Raw genomic sequence first — 11,900 nt, forward strand, 5'->3', positions numbered from 1 at the left:
ACAAAAGACACAATGCCGACTTAAGTACAAGAGGACTGACACTCTAACTTTCTATGATTTGAGCCTCTCCTGTGAGTCCAGCTTTAGATTCTGCTGCTTTACTTCAGGTTTACTGTATCCCTTGGACCTTCTTATTGACGAAGAAACACAGAAAATGCATCCGAATTTAATAAAAAAGGCACAATGACGACTTAAGTACAAGAGGACTGACACTCTAACTCTCTATGATTTGAACCTCTCCTGTGAGTCCAGTTTCAGATTCCGATGCTTCACTTCAGGTTTACCGTATCCCGTGGACCTTCTTATTGACGATGAAACACAGAAAATGCATCCGAATTTAATACAAAAGGCACAATGCCGACTTAAGCACAAGAGCACTGACACTCTAACTTTCTATGATTTGAACCTCTCCTGTGACTCCAGTTTTAGATTCCGATGCTTCACTTCAGGTTTACTGTATCCCTTGGACCTTTGTATTCACGACGAAACACAGAAATTGCATCCGAATTTAATACAAAAGGCACAATGCCGAATTAAGTATAAGAGGACTGACACTTTAACTTTCTATGATATGAACCTGTCCTGTGAGTCCAGTTTTAGATTCCGATGCTTCACTTCAGGTTTACTGTATCCCTTGGACCTTCGTATTGACGATGAAACACAGAAATTGCATCCGAATTTAATACAACAGGCACAATGCCGACATAAGTACAAGAGGACTGACACTCTAACTTTCTATGAATTGAACCCCTTCTGTGAGTCCAGTTTTAGATTCCGGTACTTCAGTTCAGGTTTACTGTATCCCTTGGACCTTCTTATTGACGATGAAACACAGACATTGCAACCGAATTTAATACAAAAGTCACAATGCCGACTTAAGTACAAGAGGACTGACACTCTAAGTATTCTATGATTTGAACCTCTCCTGTGAGTCCAGTTTTAGATTACGATGCTTCACTTCAGGTTTACTGTATCCCTTGGACCTTCGTATTGACGATGAACCACAATAATTGCATCCGAATTTAATACAAGAGGCAGAATGCCGACTTAAGTACAAGAGGACTGACACTTTAACTTTCTATGATATGAAATTGTCCTGTGAGTCCAGTTTTAGATTCCGATGCCTCACTTCAGGTTTACTGTTTCCCTTGGACCTTCTTATTGACGATGAAACACAGAAAATGCATCCGAATTTAATACAAAAGGCACAATGACGACTTAAATACAAGAGGACTGACACTCTAACTCTCTATGATTTGAACGTCTCCTGTGAGTCGAGTTATAGATTCCGATGCTTCACTTCAGGTTTACCGTATTCCTTGGACCTTCTTATTGACGATGAAACACAGACATTGCAACCGAATTTAATACAAAAGTCACAATGCTGACTTAAGTACAAGAGGACTGACACTCTAAGTATTCAATGATTTGAACATCTCCTATGAGTCCAATTTTAGATTCCGATGCTTCACTTCAGGTTTACTGTATCCCTTGGACCTTCGTATTGACGATGAAACACAGAAATTGCATCCGAATTTAATACAAAAGGCACAATGCCGACATAAGTACAAGAGGACTGACACTAACTGTCTATGAATTATACCCCTTCTGTGAGTCCAGTTTTAGATTCCGGTGCTTCAGTTCAGGTTTACTGTATCCCTTGGACCTCCTTATTGACGGTGAAACACAGAAATTGCATCCTAATTTAATACAAAATGCACAAAGCCGATTTATGTACAAGAGGACTGACACTCTAACTTTCAATGATTTGAACCCCTTCTGTGAGTCCAGTTTTAGATCCCGATGCTTCACTTCAGGGCTACTGTATACCTTGGACCTTCTTATTGACGATGAAACACAGAAACTGCATTCGAATTTAATACGAAAGGCACAATGCCGACTTAAGTACAAGAGGACTGACGTTCTAACTTTCTATGATTTGAACCTCTCCTGTGAGTCCAGTTTCAGATTCCGATGCTTCACTTCAGGTTTACTGTATACCTTGGACCTTCTTATTGACGATGAAACACAGAAATTGCATAAGATTTTAATACAAAAGACACAATGCCGACTTAAGTACAAGAGGACTGACACTCTAACTTTCTATGATTTGAACCTCTCCTGTCAGTCCAGCTTTACATTCTGCTGCTTTACTTCACGTTTACTGTATCCCTTGGACCTTCTTATTGACGATGAAACACAGAAAATGCATCCGAATTTAATAAAAAAAGGCACAATGACGACTTAAGTACAAGAGGACTGACACTCTAACTCTCTATGACTTGAACCTCTCCTGTGAGTCCAGTTTCAGATTCCGATGCTGTACTTCAGGTTTACCGTATCCCTTGGACCTTCTTATTGACGATGAAACACAGACATTGCAACCGAATTTAATACAAAAGTCACAATGCCGACTTAAGTACAAGAGGAGTGACACTCTAAGTATTCTATGATTTGAACCTCTCCTGTGAGTCCAGTTTTAGATTACGATGCTTCACTTCAGGTTTACTGTATCCCTTGGACCTTCGTATTGACGATGAACCACAATAATTGCATCCGAATTTAATACAAGAGGCAGAATGCCGACTTAAGTACAAGAGGACTGACACTTTAACTTTCTATGATATGAACCTGTCCTGTGAGTCCAGTTTTAGATTCCGATGCCTCACTTCAGGTTTACTGTTTCCCTTGGACCTTCTTATTTACGATGAAACACAGAAAATGCATCCGAATTTGATACAAAAGGCACAATGACGACTTAAGTACAAGAGGAATGACACTCTAACTCTCTATGATTTGAACGTCTCCTGTGAGTCGAGTTATAGATTCCGATGCTTCACTTCAGGTTTACCGTATCCCTTGGACCTTCTTATTGACGACGAAACACAGACATTGCAACCGAATTTAATACAAAAGTCACAATGCCGACTTAAGTACAAGAGGACTGACACTCTAAGTATTCTATGATTTGAACCCCTGCTGTGAGTCCAGTTTTAGATTCCGATGCTTCACTTCAGGTTTACTGTATCCCTTGGACCTTCGTATTGACGATGAAACACAGAAATTGCATCCGAATTTAATACAAAAGGCACAATGCCCACATAAGTACAAGAGGACTGACACTAACTTTCTATGAATTGAACCCCTTCTGTGAGTCCAGTTTTAGATTCCGGTGCTTCAGTTCAGGTTTATTGTATCCCTTGGACCTTCTTATTGACGATGAAACACAGAAATTGCCTCCGAATTTAATACAAAAGCACAATGCCGACTTAAGTACAAGAGGAATGTCACTCTAACTTTCTATGATTTGAACCTCCCCTGTGAGTCCAGTTTTAGATTCCGATGCTTCACTTCAGGCTTACTGTATACCTTGGACCTTCTTATTGACGTTGAAACACAGAAATTGCATCCAAATTTAATACAAAAGGCACAATGCCGACTTAAGTACAAGAGGACTGACACTCTAACTTTCTATGATTTGAAACTCTTCTGTCAGTCCAGTTTTAGATTCCGATGCTTCACTTCAGGTTTACTGTATCTTTTGGACCTTCTTATTGACGAGGGAACGTAGAAATTGCATCCGAATTTAATACAAAAGGCACAATGCCGACATAAGTACAAGAGGACTGACACTCTAACTTTCTATGATTTGAACCTCTCCTTTGAGTCCAGTTTTAGATTCCGTTGCTTCACTTCAGGTTTACTGTATACCTTGGTCCTTCTTATTGACCATGAAACACAGAAGTTACATCCGAATTTAGTACAAAAGGCACAATGTCGACTTAAGTACAAGGGGACTGACACTCTAACGTTCTATGATATAAAGCTCTCCTGTGAGTCCAGTTTCAGATTCCGATGCTTCACTTCAGGTTTACTGTATCCCTTGGACCTCCTTATTGACGGTGAAACACAGAAATTGCATCCTAATTTAATACAAAATGCACAATCCGATTTATGTACAAGAGGACTGACACTCTAACTTTCAATGATTTGAACCCCTCCTGTGAGTCCAGTTTTAGATCCCGATGCTTCACTTCAGGTTTACTGTATCCCTTGGAGCTTCTTATTGACGATGAATCACAGAAATTGAATCCGAATTTAATACAAAAGGCACAATGCCGACTTAAGTACAAGGGGACTGACACTCTAATTTTCAATGATTTGAACCTCTCCTGTAAGTCCAGTTTTAGGTTCCGATGCTTCACTTCAGGTTTACTGTATCCCTTGGACCATCTCATTGGCAATGAAATTACAGAAATTGCATCCGAATTTAATACAAATGACACAATGCCGACTTAAGTACAAGGGGACTGACACTTTAACTTTCTATGATATGAACCTGTCCTGTGATTCCAGTTTTAGATTCCGATGCTTCACTTCAGGTTTACTGTATCCCTTGGTCCTTCTTATTGACGATGAAACAAAGAAAATGCATCCGAATGTAATACAAAAGGCACAAAGATGACTTAAGTACAAAAGGACTGACAATCTAGCTCTCTATGATTTGAACCTCTCCTGTGAGTCCAGTTTTAGATTCCGATGCTTCACTTAGGGTTTACCGTATCCCTTGGACCCTCTTATTGACGATGAAACACAGACATTGCAACCGAAATTAATACAAAAGTCACAATGCCGACTTAAGTACAAGAGGACTGACACTCTAAGTATTCTATGATTTGAACCTCTCCTGTGAGTCCAGTTTTAGATTCCGATGCTTCACTTCAGGTTTACTGTATCCCTTGGACCTTCGTATTGACGATGAAACACAGAAATTGCATCCGAATTTAATACAAAAGCATAATGCCGACTTAAGTACAAGAGGAATGACACTCTAACTTTCTATGATTTGAACCTCCCCTGTGAGTCCAGTTTTAGATTACGATGCTTCACTTCAGGCTTACTGTATACCTTGGACCTTCTTATTGACGATGAAACACAGAAATTGCATCCGAATTTAATACAAAAGGCACAATGCCGACTTAAGTACAAGAGGACTGACACTCTAACTTTCAATGATTTGAAACTCTTCTGTGAGTCCAGTTTTAGATTCCGATGCTTCACTTCAGGTTTACTGTATACCTTGGACCTTCTTATTGACGATGAAACACAGAAACTGCATCCGAATTTAATACGAAAGGCACAATGCCGACATAAGTACCAGAGGACTGACACTCTAACGTTCTATGATTTGAACCTCTCCTGTGAGTCCAGTTTTAGATTCCGATGCTTCACTTCAGGTTTACTGTATACCTTGTACCTTATTGGCGATGAAACACAGATATTGCATCCGAATTTAATACAAAAGGCACAATGCCGACTTAAGTACAAGAGGACTGACACACTAACTTTCTATGATTTGAACCTCTCCTTTGAGTCCAGGTTTAGATTCCGTTGCTTCACTTCAGGTTTACTGTCTACCTTGGTCCTTCTTATTGACGATGAAACACAGAAATAGCATCCGAATTTAATACAAATGACACAATGCCGACGTAAGTACAAGAGGACTGACACTCTAACTTTCTATGAATTAAACCCCTCCTGTCAGTCCAGTTTTAGATTCCGATGCTTCACTTCAGGTTTACTGTATCCCTTGGACCTTCTTTTTGACGATGAAACACAGAAATTGCATCCGAATTTAATACAAAAGGCACAATGCCGACTTAAGAAAAAGAGCACTTACACTCTAACTTTCTATGATTTTAACCTCTCCTGTGAGTCCAGTTTTAGATTCCGATGCTTCACTTCAGGTTTACTGTATCCCTTGGACCTTCGTATTGACGATGAACCACAATAATTGCATCCGAATTTAATACAAGAGGCAGAATGCCGACTTAAGTACAAGAGGACTGACACTCTAACTCTCTATGATATGATCGTCTCCTGCGAGTCGAGTTATAGTTTCCGATGCTTCACTTCAGGTTTACCGTATTCCTTGGACCTTCTTATTGACGATGAAACACAGACATTGCAACCGAATTTAATACAAAAGTCACAATGCCGACTTAAGTGCAAGAGGACTGACACTCTAAGTATTCTATGATTTGAACCTCTCCTGTGAGTCCAGTTTTAGATTCCGATGCTTCACTTCAGGTTTACTGTATCCCTTGGACCTTCGTATTGACGATGAAACACAGAAATTGCATCCGAATTTAATACAAAAGGCACAATGCCGACATAAGTACAAGAGGACTGACACTAACTTTCTATGAATTGAACCCCTTCTGTGAGTCCAATTTTAGATTCCGGTGCTTCAATTCTGGTTTACTGTATCCCTTGGACCCTCTTATTGACGATGAAACACAGACATTGCAACCGAATTTGATACAAAAGTCACAATGCCGACTTAAGTACAAGAGGACTGACACTCTAAGTATTCTATGATTTGAACCTCTCCTGTGAGTCCAGTTTTAGGTTCCGATGCTTCACTTCAGGTTTACTGTATCCCTTGGACCTTCGTATTGACGATGAACCACAATAATTGCATCCGAATTTAATACAAGAGGCAGAATGCCGACTTAAGTACAAGAGGACTGACACTTTAACTTTCTATGATATGAACTTGTCCTGTGAGTCCAGTTTTAGATTCCGATGCCTCACTTCAGGTTTACTGTTTCCCTTGGACCTTCTTATTGACGATGAAACACAGAAAATGCATCCGAATTGAATACAAAAGGCACAATGACGACTTAAGTACAAGAGGACTGACACTCTAACTCTCTATGATTTGAACGTCTCCTGTGAGTCGAGTTATAGTTTCCGATGCTTCACTTCAGGTTTACCGTATTCCTTGGACCTTCTTATTGACGATGAAACACAGACATTGCAACCGAATTTAATACAAAAGTCACCATGCCGACTTAAGTACAAGAGGACTGACACTCTAAGTATTCTATGATTTGAACCTCTCCTGTGAGTCCAGTTTTAGATTCCGATGCTTCACTTCAGGTTTACTGTATCCCTTGGACCTTCGTATTGACGATGAAACACAGAAATTGCATCCGAATTTAATACAAAAGGCACAATGCCGACATAAGTACAAGAGGACTGACACTAACTTTCTATGAATTGAACCCCTTCTGTGAGTCCAATTTTAGATTCCGGTGCTTCAGTTCTGGTTTACTGTATCCCTTGGACCTTCTTGTTGACGGTGAAACACAGAAATTGCATCCTAATTTAATTCAAAATGCGCAAAGCCGATTTATGTACAAGAGGACTGACACTCTAACTTTCAATGATTTGAACCCCTCCTGTGAGTCCAGTTTTAGATCCCGATGCTTCACTTCAGGGTTACTGTATCCCTTGGAGCTTCTTATTGACGATGAATCACAGAAATTGCATCCGAATTTAATACAAAAGGCACAATGCCGACTTAAGTACAAGGGGACTGACACTCTAACTTTCAATGATTTGACCTCTCCTGTGAGTCCAGTTTTAGGTTCCGATGCTTCACTTCAGGTTTACTGTATCCCTTGGACCTTCTTATTGACGATGAAACACAGAAATTGCATCTGAATTTAATACAAATGACACAATGCCGACTTAAGTACAAGAGGACTGACACTCCAAACTTTCTATGATTTAAACCTCTCCTGTGAGTCCAGTTTTAGATTCCGATGCTTCACTTCAGGTTTACTGTATCCCTTGGACCTTCGTATTGACGACGAAAAAGAGAAATTGCATCCGAATTTCATACAAAAGGCACAATGCCGAATTAAGTACAAGAGGACTGACACCTTAACTTTCTATGATATAAACCTGTCCTGTGATTCCAGTTTTAGATTCCATTGCTTCACTTCAGGTTAACTGTATCCCTTGGACCTTCTTATTGACGATGAAACAAAGAAAATGCATCCGAATGTAATACAAAAGGCACAATCAAAACTTAAGTACAAGAGGACTGACAATCTAACTCTCTATGACTTGAACCTCTCCTGTGAGTCCAGTTTCAGATTCCGATGCTTCACTTCAGGTTTACCGTATCCCTTGGACCTTCTTATTGACGATGAAACACAGACATTGCAACCGAATTTGATACAAAAGTCACAATGCCGACTTAAGTACAAGAGGACTGACACTCTAAGTATTCTATGATTTGAACCTCTCCTGTGAGTTCAGTTTTAGATTCCGATGCTTCACTTCAGGTTTACTGTATCCCTTGGACCTTCGTATTGACGATGAACCACAATAATTGCATCCGAATGTAATACAAAAGGCAGAATGCCGACTTAAGTACAAGAGGACAGACACTTTAACTTTCTATGATATGAACCTGTCCTGTGAGTCCAGTTTTAGATTCCGATGCTTCACTTCAGGTTTACCGTATCCCTTGGACCTTCTAATTGACGATGAAACACAGACATTGCAACCGAATTTAATACAAAAGTCACAATGCCGACTTAAGTACAAGAGGACTGACACTCTAAGTATTCTATGATTTGAACCTCTCCTGTGAGTCCCGTTTTAGATTCCGATGCTTCACTTCAGGTTTACTGTATCCCTTGGACCTTCGTATTGACGATGAACCACAATAATTGCATCCGAATTTAATACAAAAGGCAGAATGCCGACTTAAGTACAAGAGGACTGACACTTTAACTTTCTATGATATGAACCTGTCCTGTGAGTCCAGTTTTAGATTCCGATGCTTCACTTCAGTTTTACTGTTTCCCTTGGACTATCTTCTTGACGATGAAACACAGAAAATGCATCTGAATTTAATACAAAAGGCACAATGACGACTTCAGTACAAGAGGACTGACACTCTAACTCTCTATGATTTGAATCTCTCCTGTGAGTCCAGTTTTAGATTCCGATGCTTCACTTCAGGTTTACCGTATCACTTGGACCCTCTTATTGACGATGTAACACAGACATTGCAACCGAATTTAATACAAAAGTCACAATGCCGACTTAAGTACAAGAGGACTGAAACTCTAAGTATTCTATGATTTGAACCTCTCCTGTGAGTCCAGTTTTAGATTCCGATGCTTCACTTCAGGTTTACTGTATCCCTTTGAACTTCGTTTTGACGATGAAACACAGAAATTGCATCCGAATTTAATACAAAAGGCACAATGCCGACATAAGTACAAGAGGACTGACACTCTAACTTTCTATGAATTGACCCCTTCTGGGAGTCCAGTTTTAGATTCCGGTGCTTCACTTCAGGTTTACTGTATCCCTTGGACCTTCTTATTGACGATGAAACACAGAAATTGCATCCGGATTTAGTACAAAGGCACAATGCCGACTAAAGTACAAGAGGTCTGAAACTCTAACTTTCTATGATTTGAACCTCTCCCGTGTGTCCAGTTTTAGATTCCGATGCATCACTTCAGGTTTACTGTATACCTTGGACCTTCTTATTGTCGATGAAACACAGAAACTGCATTCGAATTCAATACGAAAGGCACAATGCCGACTTAAGTACAAGAGGACTGACACTCTAACTTTCTATGATTTGAACCTCTCCTGTGAGTCCAGTTTTAGATTCCGATGCTTCACTTCAGGTTTACTGTATACCTTGGACCTTCTTATTGACGATGAAACACAGAAATTGCATAAGAATTTAATACAAAAGGCACAATGCCAACTTAAGTACAAGAGGACTGACACTCTAACTTTCCATGATTTGAACCTCTCCCGTGAGTCCAGTTTTAGATTCCGATGCTTCACTTCAGGTTTACTGTATACCTTGGACCTTCTTATTGACGATGAAACACAGAAACTGCATCCGAATGTAATACAAAACGCACAATGATGACTTAAGTACAAGAGGACCGACAATCTAGCTCTCTATGATTTGAACCTCTCCTGTGAGTCCAGTTTCAGATTCCGATGCTTCACTTCTGGTTTACCGTATCCCTAGGACCTACTTATTGACGATGAAACACAGACATTGCAACCGAATTTAATACAAAAGTCGCAATACCGGCTTAAGTACAAGAGGACTGACACTCTAAGTATTCTATGATTTGAACCTCTCCTGTGATTCCAGTTTTAGATTCCGATGCTTCACTTCAGGTTTACTGTATCCCTTGGACCTTCGTATTGCCGATGAACCACAATAATTGCATCCGAATTTAATACAAATGGCAGAATGCCGACTCAAGTACAAGAGGACTGACACCTTAACTTTCTATGATATGAACCTTTCCTGTGAGTCCAGTTTTAGATTCCGATGCTTCACTTCAGGTTTACTGTTTCCCTTGGACCATCTTATTGACGATGAAACGCAGAAAACGCATCCGAATTTAATACAAATGGCGCAATGACGACTTAAGTACAAGAGGACTGACACTCTAACTCTCTATGATTTGAACCTCTCCTGTGAGTCCAGTTTTAGATTCCGATGATTCACTTCAGGTTTACCGTATCCCTTGGACCCTCTTATCGACGATGAAAGACAGACATTGCAACCGAATTTAATACAAAAGTCACAATGGCGACTTAAGTACAAGAGGACTGACACTCTAAATATTCTATGATTCGAACCTGTCCTGTGAGTCCAGCTTTAGATTCCGATGCTTCACTTCAGGTTTACTGTGTCCCTTGGACTTTCGTATTGACGATGAAACACAGAAATTGCATCCGAATTTAATACAAAAGGCACAATGCCGACATAAGTACAAGAGGACTGACACTTTAACTTTCTATGAATTGAACCCCTTCTGTGAGTCCTGTTTTTGATTCCGATGCTTCACTTCACATTTACTGTATACCTTGGACCTTCTTACTGACGATGAAACACAGACATTGCATCCGAATTTAATACAAAAGGCACAATGCCGACTTAAGTGCAAGAGGACTGACACTCTAACTTTCTATGACTTGAAACTCTTCTGTGAGTCCAGTTTTAGATTCCGATACTTCACTTCAGGTTTACTGTATACCTTGGACCTTCTTATTGACGATGAAACACAGAAACTGCATCTGAATTTAATACGAAAGGCACAATGCCGACATAAGTACCAGAGGAATGACACTCTAACTTTCTATGATTTGAACCTGTCCTGTGACACCAGTTTTAGATTCCGATGCTTCACTTCAGGTTTACTGTATACCTTGGACCTTATTGACGATGAAACACAGAAATTACATCCGAATTTAGTACAAAAGGCACAATGCCGACTTAGGTACAAGGGGACTGACACTCTAACTTTCTATGATCTGAACCTCTCCTGTGAGTCCAGTTTCAGATTCCGTTGCTACACTTCAGTTTACTGTATCCCTTGGACCTCCTTATTGACAGTGAAACACAGAAATTGCATCCGAATTTAATACAAAATGCACAAAGCCGATTTCTGTACAAGAGGACTGACACTCTAACTTTCAATGATTTGAACCTCTCCTGTGAGTCAAGTTTTAGAGCCCGATGCTTCACTTTAGGTTTACTGTATCCCTTGGAGCTTCTTACTGACGGAGAAACACAGAAATTGCATCCGAATTTAATACAAAAGGCACAATGCTGACTTAAGTACAAGAGGGCTGACACTCTAACTTTCTATGATTTCAACCTCTCCTGTGAGTCCAGTTTTAGATTCCGATGCTTCACTTCAGGATTACTGTATCCCTTGGACCTTCTTATTGACGATGAAACACGGAAATTGCATCCGAATTTAATACAAAAGGCACAATGCCGACTTAAGTACAAGAGGACTGACACTTTAACTATCTATGAAATGAACCTCTCCTGTGGGTCCACTTTTAGATTCCGATGCTTCACTTCAGGTTTACTGTATCTCTTGGACCTTCTTATTGACGAAGAAACACAGAAATTGCATCCAAATTTAATACAAAAGGCACAACGCCGTCTTAAGTACATGAGGACTGACTCTATGGCTTTCTATGATTTGAAACTCCTCTGTGAGTCCAGTTTTAGATTCCGATGCTTCACTTCA

The sequence above is a fragment of the Schistocerca serialis genome, chromosome 6 (genome assembly GCF_023864345.2).
Source record: "Schistocerca serialis cubense isolate TAMUIC-IGC-003099 chromosome 6, iqSchSeri2.2, whole genome shotgun sequence".
Taxonomy (NCBI): domain Eukaryota; kingdom Metazoa; phylum Arthropoda; class Insecta; order Orthoptera; family Acrididae; genus Schistocerca; species Schistocerca serialis.